At 40.4% G+C, this 12,423-nt stretch overlaps 1 protein-coding gene and 1 long non-coding RNA gene across 2 annotated transcripts in view; both read left to right on the top strand.

Annotated features, from left to right (window-relative positions):
• The window catches only part of LOC122643070 (nudix hydrolase 16, mitochondrial-like), a 64,237-nt gene that overhangs the window by 42,663 nt on the left and 9,151 nt on the right, over window positions 1-12,423 (top strand). The window lies entirely within an intron of this gene.
• Window positions 10,589-11,118, top strand: LOC122643071. The gene is made up of 2 exons (XR_006330159.1): window positions 10,589-10,773; window positions 10,958-11,118. It is a non-coding gene; the product is annotated as an uncharacterized LOC122643071 (long non-coding RNA).

Raw genomic sequence — 12,423 nt, 5'->3', positions numbered from 1 at the left:
GATCTCTTTTCACCTATTATCAACAAAGTCTTGCTAAGATTATGGGCAATACTATGAATCCTTTTGGCATCTATCTATTTAGGGAGAAAGAAAGTTAATTGGTAATGCGTCTTGCCTTGACATAAAAATCGCATTGGGTGTCTGGGAATGGTCGCCTTACCCCCATGTAAAGGTGGAAATTCCGAGCACCCAAGGTGGTTTTTGTGTCTAGACGTGAGAGCAACGCAAGGAGCACGACTGGGCACAAAAACCGCCTTGGGTGTCTGGGAATGATCACCTTGCCCCCATGTAAAGGTGGAACTTCCAAGCATCCAAGGTGGTTTTTGTGTCTAGGCGTGGGAGCCCCGCAAGGCGCATGATTGGGTAGCGTTCTATTCCCCATCTTTTTAAGTTTAGCTTAAGCCAGTAGGAAATGGGGACAAGTATCTCTTTGGCTGCAACCTATCTCTATTACCTGGAGATTGCACCGAACAAATTGAATCAACTATCCTAAAATGAGTGTTTTGGTAGGACGATTTTAGGCTTGTGGTATACACTTGAATGCGTGTCCAAAAATCTTAACGAATTTCCTAACTTCTCCTAGTCAAGAGTATATGGTTAAAAAGTCATGATTTCTCGAGATTACTCATAAGTTGGATAATCTGTCCTCCAGGTTCTGAAGACAGTGTAAAAGATGCAATAGGTGATTGAACCATCCTGGACAAGCCTATTTTATCGGAAGAACTTGACTTCCTAGAGAAGTGTACAAACACTTCATGTGCCTTAACGATCATTATACAACTTGTTCATGCAATTAATATTGCCCAAAGTGTGGTATTTTTTTAAATTATTTTTATGGAAGCCCAAAATGTTGTACTTGGAGATATAGTTTGGGATGTTTGATGGGGTCATCCTAAAGGACTATTAGTTATACATAAAGGAAATAGAGAATTTGTTCCACCAATCTCAAATGCATAACTTTGTCAAAGCATCATGGTAGATTTTGAAAGCCAATTGTCTCCAAATAGGCTTCTAAGCCCGCATTAACTGTTGGGGCTAAATCTTTTATCCTGGTCATGGGACATACAATCATTGTACTTGAGCCTCACTACACCCTCACTTTCATTCTAGGTTCTGAAACTCACAACAATTGTTGATCGGCTTGTTATTGTTCCTTTCTTTTGGGAAATAAAAGAAAAATTAACAAAATATGAAGTTAGATACATCATCCTTTATGGTAGCAAAGCTAGCCTATTTGCTACAATTGACACAAAACATGCATTGTTAAGAGATATAATTACATCCATCTTCGACGAGAAAGAATAAATTGTTAATAGAATTTGAAACAAGTCCCATGGCGGGAGCCTCGTGCACTAGGTACGCCCTTTTGTACTGGATTTGGACGTACCCACTCTTACCAAATTTAGACCATTTGGCAGCAATGTTTATAAGCAGCTACTTCATGTGCGGTACTTTTCTGCCACATTGGTTGATGATTTGGTAGTATAATTGTTGGATGGACATTGAGGCATGCCATAGATATACAACTCGTCAAATTTAATGATCTACCTCAAACATAGGGTCCACCATGTATAGGATTTTCATCTTTAATTATTCAAAATCCAATAGACTTCACCTCTTTTTTTTTTTTTAGCTTTATTTGAGGCTTTTCCTGACCTATATAATGACAAATGAAGAGATAAAATTCATGTAAAACCTTAACCATAGTTACATAGATGATAATATGGACAAAATATCCACCAAAAGCCGCAACCAAACTACCACCTGAAAATTATTGTATGTGTGTGATAGAAATGGTTCTAGGTATAACTTATTAGAACCATGCTCATCGTTCTTCGTAAGTTTGGAATCGATGACCTGGTAGCGCAGCGGATTCGGATCGGGTTTAAAATCTTTGTATTCAAAATTGAGATTAACCCATAATGAAACGAAACGAGAAACGATAGGTTACTTTAGAACCACTTTTAAAGTTCTTGTTCCAGATAATAGTTCTTTCTCTCTTGAGTAACGATAGGAATTGAAGAAGATGAACACTTGAATCCTCAATTTGAACCAAACGAACAACATGAACTATCATCAAACTGATGTGTCATAAAATCCCCCAACCAACCAAAAGCTACCACGTAAACGTACTGGAACTGAATCCGAGGCCAAGGCCGAGCATTAAAGCCTAGGCCGAGGCCGAACACTGAAGCCGAGGCCGAGCATTGAAGCCGAGGCCGAGATCGAACACTGAAGCCGAGGCCGAGCACTGAAGCCGAGGCCGAGCATTGAAGCCGAGGCCGAGACCGAGCACTAAAGCCGAGGCCACTGAAGCCGAGGCCGAGGCCGAGCTCGCACAAGTCAGCCGGGGCCGAGGCCGAGCACTGAGACCGAGGCCGAGGCCGAGCACTGAAGCCGAGGCCGAGACCGAGCACTGAAGCCGAAGCCGAGGCCGAGCACTGAGGCCGAGCTCACACAAGTCAGCTGGGGCTAAGGCCGAGCTCACACAAGTCAGTCATAAACTCCTGACCGAGCATACACAGGACATCCTAGGCCGAGCTAACTGCCGAGACCGACCTCCCAGGCCGACCTCTCAGGCCGACCTCTCAAACCGACCTCCTAGGCGGAGGTGACTGCCAAGACCGACCTACCAAGCCGACCTCCTAGGCCGAGCCCTCCTCCACAGAGGCTACCATAGCGCCCCACCGGGGATCGCGGGGCCACGTTAGCACATCCCGAGAATCACAGGATAAGGATCGAGCCACGATCCCAGCGCACTACGAAATCACAATTTACATGGACTCTTACCTTAATAAGAGTCCGACCCCAAAAATAGCTCTCCACTCCGCTCTACGCGAGAGAGCCTTCCAAAAGAAGGACTCCTACCATACTAGGACTCTTCCAACCGCCTCATCTCATCCTCACTCTATAAATACCCAGGTATGGAGCACCATTCATCATCTCACTTTTACTAGCGCTATTCTGTTGTCGGTGATCTAACTTTAGCATCGGAGAGTCCTAGGCCGGAGCCACACCGGCTCTCTTGTGCTCATCACTTGGTCTTTGCAGGCTCATCCGTGGGCGAACCAAGCATCGGAGATTTTCACACGCAACACAAACAATTTGAGATTCATAGTCTCAAATCAGCACTACCACTCACACTTAGATGAGAGAGAGAGAGAGAGAGAGAGAGAGAGAGAGAGAGAGAGAGAGAGAGAGAGAGAGAGAGAGAGAGAGAGGCCTCCAAAATTCAGTCAAGGTGGTGTCTCCCCTCCCCCCCTTCTGGTGTTGTCGATAAATAATTCAACCCATTAGGGGTGAATGGAATCCCAACTTTTAGTTTTCTAAACTGATTGGGAGACTTATTGGTGAAGTTACTTGGTTTGAAGAATCTAAAAGGGATTTTGATCTCTTTAATTATAGTTGATAATTTTATCAAATAAAATTAGGGTAATTTACACATACCACCCCTGACCCCTGAGGTTTGACGAAAGGATGTTTTTACCTTCCAGTTTTGGAAAATTCTGCATACCCCCCTGAGGTTTACAAACAGTAACAAATAAACCCATTCTGTCAGTTTATGACTAACATTGTTAAAATCAAAAGGTAAAGTGACAAAAATGCCCCTTCAAAAAAAAAAAAAAACACCTACAACTCAATAGAAGGTCTGTCCATTTGAATAGCAAGCCTAGCTTTGTCTTGACAAGGGAGCAATTTCAACCAGGGAGTTAGGTTCTCAGTAAAAACAACCTCCCGTGGCAGAGCACCATATCTAAGGGTATCCAAGAATGGTCGAAAGCTCCAATGTGGAGAAGCATAAGCAGTAGATGATTCCAAGAAGTTAATCGAAGCACAGAAGAGACCCGAGAAGGTGTGGGTCAGATTTTTGCAAGTTGAATCGACCTGATCAGGGGGACATCGAAGACAACCCACAACTCAACTTCGGGAGGTTTCGCATTTGCGCTCGATACAGGATCAAATCCACCCCATTGTTCATAGTTCCAGCGACCTTGCGTGAATTACAACTCTATCTCACGAATCTGGAATTTTTTAACCTAATCAAAGCAGCATAAAATCCCATTACTTATTACTCTTTGAACTTAAACTGTAGTTTTGAAGACAATAACAATTAACAAACCCTAGATTCTGAACAAAAATAAAGTTGATCGTAGAGTTAAAAGCAAAAGCTAGAAACACAGATACAAATGGGTTAAAACCTAAATCAATTGGAAGAAGGAAAGGAAGGAGAGTGAATTAGGATCGGTTCCATGGTGTTCCCTACAAGGATACCTGCAACTTATCTTCCCCAAATCGATTTGGGGAATATGAGTTGCAGGGTTTTTTTTTTTTTCTTTCTTGAAGGGGCATTTTTGTCACTTTACCTTTTGATTTTAACAGTGTTAGTCATAAACTGACAGAATGGGTTTATTTGTTACTATTTGTAAATCTCATGGGGGTATGCAGAATTTTCCAAAACTGGGGGTAAAATTATCCTTTCGTCAAACCTCAGGGGTGGTATGTGTAAATTACCCATAAAATTACTATAATTAAAAAGATAAGCAATCTATTTTATTTTCCCAATAAATGTCATGCATAATTAAATTCTTTATTTGCATATAAGACCATCCACTATACAATATCTCATGATGAATTATAGGCATGTAATAAAATATTGCTAATCCCCACTTCATTGTACATGTCTTTATCAAAGATTCTATGATCACAATTGGACGCCAAAAACGCGATTAAACATCACTGAAATAAAATAACAATGTGGAAAAGAGAACACCACCTGGTCACACAACGCATGCCACCACTATGCCCTGACACAGGTGCATACACAATGATTACCGCACCCCCTGGAACACTAGAAAGGTGGTCATTTCATGCGCTCTTGTGTCAGAGCGCAGGGCAGTCTTAATAATAAGAAAATAATTTTGTAAAAGGAAAATTACATATCCCTCCCTTGTACTATGGCCTAATTACACCTTCTTCCTCCACATTTCCTTAATTACACTCTAACCCTCTCTACTTTGCAAAAAATTACTATTACACCCCTATCGTTAGCGTCCGTCTATTAAGTGCTGACGTGACTTAGTAAAAATTTTCATAATCCCTAAATTAACCCTGGATCCTTGTAAGATGACCCATTTACCCTTTTTTATTAAAAACGAATAAGACTCACTTTCCCTTTCTTCTTTCTCCCAACTTCATCTTCCACCTTCTGAACCTTGAAATCGCCGGCAACGTAACTCCCTCCCATTGCTTGAGTTTTATACTCTGCGGTTAGAGAAGAAAGGTGTCAAGAAGGTATGTCTGAAACTCCAACTTCTTCCTCTGGTTTTAAGATAACAGAGGTGTTGGAGAAAAAAAAAGTGAAAATTTCACGTACCACCCTTGGGATTTGCCTTAATTACCCTTCATCCGTGAGGTGTGGAAATTTTCACTTACCTCCCCTGCTTTCCAAACCAATTAACAAAAACACCCAGTCCGTTTAACGTGTGACCGTGATTTGTGGATAAAAATCCTCTCCAATTCTTAGATCTGGCAATGCTTGGCAATGCTACCTTTAGAAAGTGACACGTGGACAAAAACGATCGTGCGGCTCTTATTTGTTTGCCCCACATCAATGAACCAAACCCGTTTCAGATCCGAATTGAATAGTAACCCACCCAGCAGCAAGGATACGAAATTCTCGAGCAAATTTTCTAAAATCACTGTTCTTCACATTCCCCCTCTTGACAGCTCTGTGCAACTCTAATGGCTCCTGGAAATCGAACAAGCAGTTCCAAAATCATGATAATAGAAAAGGAAAATTAAGTGTGGAAAAAAAGGAAAAAGGGAATCAAGTATACTTGTTTCATTGGTGAAGAATGAAAGTAGACTCCATCAAGCAACCTAGACCAAGGACGTAGTGGCCTTCAAGTGAAATGGCTGCCTCCATCATGTCCGCTAGGATCATTTGAAGGGTTTAGGTAAGTCCTTTAATTGACAATGGCGAGATAAGGCCAATGCACATGCTACAAATCACGAACTCAAGAGACCACAAATCTGCAAATTCCCAGGATCCAATGCCAAATGGGAATAATCCGTTAAGCAACGAAGGTTGGCCGACAAGTGTTGTCAAGGGCACCGGTGGATTCCTATTGAGTGCCAACTCTAGCCAATGAACTTGGTTGACTTGGGCCAGCAATTGGGTTTGGGCTCGGTTCAAGTGTGACCCCAAACCAAGGCCAAGCTTGGTTTTGGGTTTGGGCTAGGTCCCACCTATATGATAAAGCCATTTTACCATTATTTTCAAAATCATTTTTAGTCGTTTATAAATCCTATGATCATCCTAAGGATTTGGAATATTGCTGGGGCACGAGGAATCTTGAGAGTTATTACGTAGGGCTGCAACAATGTCGGGTTGGGACAGACTTTATAAAACCCTAGCCCAATCCTGAGTCCCCTTAGTTGGGCCCAAACATGGCCCGATCCTGACTCGAGGCCTGAAAAATCCAACTCTGACCCGTACTCAGGGTCGGGCCGGGCTGATCTTGATTGGCTCTAATCATGGGGAGGGGGAAGGGAGATGCATGGACTGGACTTGGCTAGGGAGAAAATTATCAATTTTTCATAAAGTAACACTAAATTAAAATGTATTATATCACTTATTATCTTCATATATAATATATTATATAACAAAATATGGGTGACATTTAAAGTTTGTAATATATATATATATATATATATTATATCAACACAAATTTGATAGTATAATCCTGACCCGACCTTGACTCAGCGTTAGAAATTTCCAACCCTGACCTGCCCTTAGGGCCAAGATATCTCAGCTCAGCCCCTGTTCGGTCTCAGGGTGAGCTAAGGCGGGTTCGGGTCGATAAGGCCAAATTTGCACCACAATAAGGGACCATATTGATGCCTTACATCATGATTTTAATATTTAATCTTACGGGAAGGGTGTGCTGTCAGGATGTGTGGCCCCTGCACAATGATGGTGCAGGAACACAGGGGCTTCCAACAAGAGGGGTACGACGGGCATTCCCCACCCCCGTATGTGGGTGTAGGGGAACACTACCGGGAAACATTCTTTTTCCCTCAATTTTTTTTCATCAGAGAAAAAAAAGTGTTGTGACATTGGACTGAAGCGAATACAGGGTTTGATATGGGTGCCTGCAGCTCTTATTCCATAACAGCTCACCTCTCACAAGGGATTACCACCTTCAATCAAATAACTTCGCATTAATATTTGGTTTATTTGCATTTCTCTTTCTTTTGTTTTCATCTCATCCTTATGTTGTGCACATGTAAATGCATTTGCTATGATGGGAACGTAAAATGAGAATGAATTAACAATTAATTTTGTTTTTTTAATAGAAAATCATATTCATTACATGATACCCAAAACAGAATTTGTTATAGGCAGTTGAGAATATTAAGTCTGTGTCCTTTCAAATTTTTATAAGATCTATTGCAAAAATTTAGCAAATCTTTATCTTCTCCTTTTTGATAGGTAAGCGAATTTTTCTTTTTTTGTTCTAATCAATGGATAGTATGATCTATTTTTTCATGGACTTTGTTGGCAGAAATTCATATTCATTTTTCTCATTTTGTTTTTCACATTCTTAAAAGTTAAATGAAAAGTGATCTCAATCTACCAATGAGGTGCTCCACCCCACCTGTCAACCCACCCCCCCCCCCCCCCCCCGAAAAAAAAAGAAGAAGAAGAAAGGGATCTAGCATTGAGATGGTGGAGGAAACTGAAAAAAAGTAAGTGTTTATTCATAACCAGATGAAAATATTTTGTTTGAAATTTGTAACTTTAAATTCTTTTCATTTGAAACTCATAACAATATTAGTAGTCAAATCTTGATTAAACTTGTAATTTGCATGCCATTTTAATGGCATGGTCTTGTGTCTTTTCTTGGTTGCATTAGCTTATTCAACACTTGAAGATCCCACATGAATCAAACGTTGGTTGCAAAAAGCAGTAGGTCATCTCTACAATGGTTGCAAGTCACCTTCTCTATTTCTCACGTCTACTCCTTCTTCCTCTTCTTCTCTGTTTACCTTCTCTCGCCTGTCTTCTATGACTTTTGGGGAGCAAGAGTTAAGAGATGAACCAGATCATCGTATCCTCTTTTCCTCATTATCTCAGTCGAACCAATCTTTGATTGGATTGGGCGCTCTTCCAACATAATCCACCGTTATTTTCAATGATCAACGTTTTGCCAATACATTTTCACCATCGTTCTGAGCCCTTTGACCCTATAATTAGAAATACAAATAGTTGTTGGCTGATGTGGCCACATCCTATGGGAGTATAATAGGGAAAAGGGGTTCTAGCCTTGGTTGCAGTATGCACAAGAACAACCATCATTCTTATGTTAACTTGGGAGAGATAAGAAGGCTAGAAAGCAATCTCTTGAACAACCATTGTTGAGATAAGACGATAGTCGCCGGAGCATACAATAATTGCAAGAGAACATCGAAGTTGGGCAGCATCGTATGAAGAAACAACTTTAGCATCTGAGGTAGGTGACCATCTGTTTTGTTTTCACTGCCATTGTAAGATCACTGCTTTCAATAGTAACACATATCACATATGAAAAAAAAAAACTTACACAACATTAACATAATTCCTAGATCATACAAATAGAAACATATGTAACAAAGAAACAAACCATACACTTTAAAGAATATGAACTTTAGAGATGAGGAATTACTTGCCATGGCCCACATGCAATTGACCAGTACTAGTGTAGTGTTGTTGGTGAAGCCTGATTTGGTCCAAAGTGTGCGGTTGAGATCTTCAGAGGGCCGTTGGAATACTTGCCGGAGACGTAGTAGCCAGAGGAAGTTTGTCGGTGCTGGAATCAAGGGAGAAAGTGCCGCTGCCAGTGGTTTCTGCCTTCCTCGTTTTCTCCCAAATACTGTCGAGGGTTATGGTCCTTTGGACATTAATGGGTTTCGAAAGGTGTTTTATAAGCTTGATTACTTGTAGGTGAGTGTAGCGAATTAAAGTGTACCATGCAATGACAAACAAAGCATTAGACTAAAACCAATACATAAAAAAAAGTGAAAAAAAAAGATTACACATAAAAGGCAACCACCTTAGATGCCTAGGCGACACCTAGGTGACCAAGGCGGATGCCTTTATTGACTCAAGTAAGGGGGTGCATTGCTTTGCCTCTGGAATAACGCCTGGATGCCTAGGTGGCGCCTTGACAACTATGTATTTATGTTCTATCAATAGATTCCATCTTATGTGTCATCCTTATACCTCTTATTTGTCTGTCCGTTCACATCCGTACATACCTCGTGTTCAATTATCAGTCAATTTACTGTAGTTCTTTCAGTATTTATCAATCCAAAGGGTTGATCTCAGTAATGGATGAAAGATCTTGTAATAGTTGGGTATTCAAAGGATAAGGGATAAACCGAATTAGACCTGGTTGAAGTGGTGAGGAACCCATGGAGTGCAGGAGTTCAAATCAGCTATGCCTTTCGAGTAATAGTGGAACAGAATCTGTATAGACAGTCTTGAGTAGTTGTATAGGGCTTAGTTGGCTTGAGTTGGGTGATAGTTGTGGTATCGCCTTTCCTTATGATTACAGTACGAAGTCAAGGTCATCATGTTATTATATCAAGACGTATCTTGTTAGTCCAACAAATTTAAGAATCCAATGAAGTTTTGGAGATTCTGACCACAAGGCTGAAACCAGTACACTCCCATTGTTATGCAGTTTTGATGATTTTGTATGGACTGTTTGAAGGAGGTTGTATGTAGGACTGATCTGAGAATTCCTCACCTTTCTGGCTATTGGTATATATGTGAGATCTTCTGTTATATTTCGTGGCTGAAAAATACATCTTTATGTTTTAATCTCTCCTGTTATTTAAAGGAACATTGTTGGTTAGAATATCAATGGAATAGAGTGATCTTTTCAGGACCTATGGTGACTGACAAATAAACTGGACAAGCCTATTTTACCAGAAGAACTTGACTTCCTAGCGAAGTGTACAAACACTTCATGTGCCTTAACGATCATTATACAACCCGTTCATGCAATTAATATTGCCCCAAGTGTGGTATTTTTTTATTTTTTATTTTTATGGAAGCCCAAAATGTTGTACTTGGAGATATAACTAGGGATGTTTGATGGGGTCATCCTGGAGGACTATTAGTTATACATAAAGGAAATAGAGAATTTGTTCCACTAGTGTCAAATGCATAACTTTGTCAAAGCATCATGGTGGATTCTGAAGGGCAATTGTCTCCAAATAGGCTTCTAAGCCCGCATAAAGTGTTGGGGCTGAATCTTTTATCCTGGTAATGGGACCTACAATCATCGTACTTGAGCCTCACTACACCCTCAGCTTATCTTAGTCCCTGAGACAAAAGGCATGGGTTCTACAGTTTTGCTATATTGATGTAATGCCAACTCAAGATTTTATTTGTTTAGATCGAGTGCTAAAACTGTCGTTCTGGCTGGTATATTTCCTCATTTATTTAGATCATACCAACCCAAGCTTTGTTTCTTTTCCTTTGTATCTCAGGATTTGTTAGGGCATTACCATTTCAGAAGCAAACCCTCCAAGTTCAGCCCAGAGGGTTTGTGTAAAGCTGCAATGTTTGCTCTACTTGTCAAAGAGGAGCTAGAATTTTTGCCAGAACAGAGCACCGGCCAAAGGAAATGGCTAGTCATTCCAGAAGCAGTTGGGAGTTGCAGGCATGCATGGATGCAAGAGGCCCTTGAAGAAGGCTTCTCCAAGTGGTATGCTGAGAAGGTGATGAACATAGAGGACCATACCATTTCTTCTCATTCCTCCCTCGACCAGCATTGATTTTGTATTGTGTGCACACACACATGTATTGGAATGCTCACAAACATGCACATACCTGAAGCTGTTTTGGGGTATTTTTCTATTTTGCTGCCTTTTTTTTTTTTCCCCCTTATTTCATTTGCTTCAGGAAGTAACAGAAAACAATACCCATGAGGATGCTGTTCCAATTTGTTTATTCTTTTGGCATTGCTTGTTTATACCCATGTTCCTGCGGGCTGTGACTACCTCATGCTAACGACACCTTTAAAATATTTATATTTAGCAAAAAAAAAATATTTTTGGATATCATCTTAGTAATGTTTAGTAATGTTTTGTGCTTGTGCTCTCCATCTCATTCTTGCAGTAGCTGAATGTTGCTGAACCTGGGTTGAGGGATCATATTGCTGCTTTTGTTTTGTTTGTTTTTGGTGGGTGAGGGGTTGTTGAGGTTAGTGCAGAGTTGCCCCCCCTCTCTTTTCTCGGTAGTAAGAGGAGAGGGTTTAGTGAATTATTGATGGTTTGTGATTGCCTTGCACTTGAAGACCTCAAGAATTGTGAAAAAGAGTTGTTTAAATCTGCTGATACAGTTGCATCTATGCATCCTATGCTCCATAAGCACAGGTGAAGATTAAAAATCATACTAGTTGACTCTTGTGGCAACTGACAATTCTAATGTTGTTTAGCCTCATTGCCAATCCAGAGAAGTGTAAGTTGATCATCATACACATTAACCGATCATTATCTGCTGCATATTGATCCTTGCAAGAGGTCGTCCTCACTAATTTTCAACCCTGAATGAGTGAGGTATGTACGTGGTTCAAAATAATTATAAAAGGTCTCAAGATAGTTATTTGTAGATTTTTGGAAGCTTTGGTATCAACTTTGAATCACATCCTCCATTCATTTGGAGTTGAAACTTTAAATTGTGATGGGAATGGGTTCCTCTTCACATGTACAACCCATATAGATCCATGTGGTAGGTTGTGAATGGATAACTATTGGTGCTGATCTGGATCTCCTTGTAATATTGTATACAGTAGAACAGATACCAAGTAGGAGTTATTGCTGCTGGTGCCTGATTAGTTCGGTTCAGTCTGGGTTGAAACAGTCGGTTTGGGTCGATCCGACTAGTTCGAGCTGAACTTTGACATCCTTACTAGTTTTATATTCCGTTTGAGATTAGGAGCACTATAGAGGCAATTTGAGTTGGATTCTCCTGAAAGGCTAAAAGGGGGGTCTTGACATGCGAGAAATAATTTTCCCTCTTCAATTGTGTTTCCAGATCTCTTGTCACCTATTATCAACAAAACCTTGCTAAGATTATGGGCAATACTATGAATCCTTTTGGCATATATCTATTTAGAGAGAAAGAAAGTTAACCGGTAGTGCGTCTTGCCCCTAGTTATTTAATTTGCCGAATTATTCTGCCGAACCGAACTATTCCAAATAATACGATTAGTTCTTGGCGAATCCGATTTCAAAATATAAATTAGAAAAAGTCGCGCCTTATTGAACTATTTAAAAAAACATGTTCTATTCGGATGAACCGAATTATATACGAATAATTCGGTTAGTTAAAAAAACCTAAAAAAAATCCCTTAATCCCATATTCCC

Source organism: Telopea speciosissima, chromosome 10 (assembly GCF_018873765.1).
Source record: "Telopea speciosissima isolate NSW1024214 ecotype Mountain lineage chromosome 10, Tspe_v1, whole genome shotgun sequence".
Classification (NCBI taxonomy): Eukaryota; Viridiplantae; Streptophyta; class Magnoliopsida; order Proteales; family Proteaceae; genus Telopea; species Telopea speciosissima.
The sequence above is the reverse complement of the archived record's forward strand: the minus strand, read 5'-3'. Positions and strand labels throughout refer to the sequence as shown.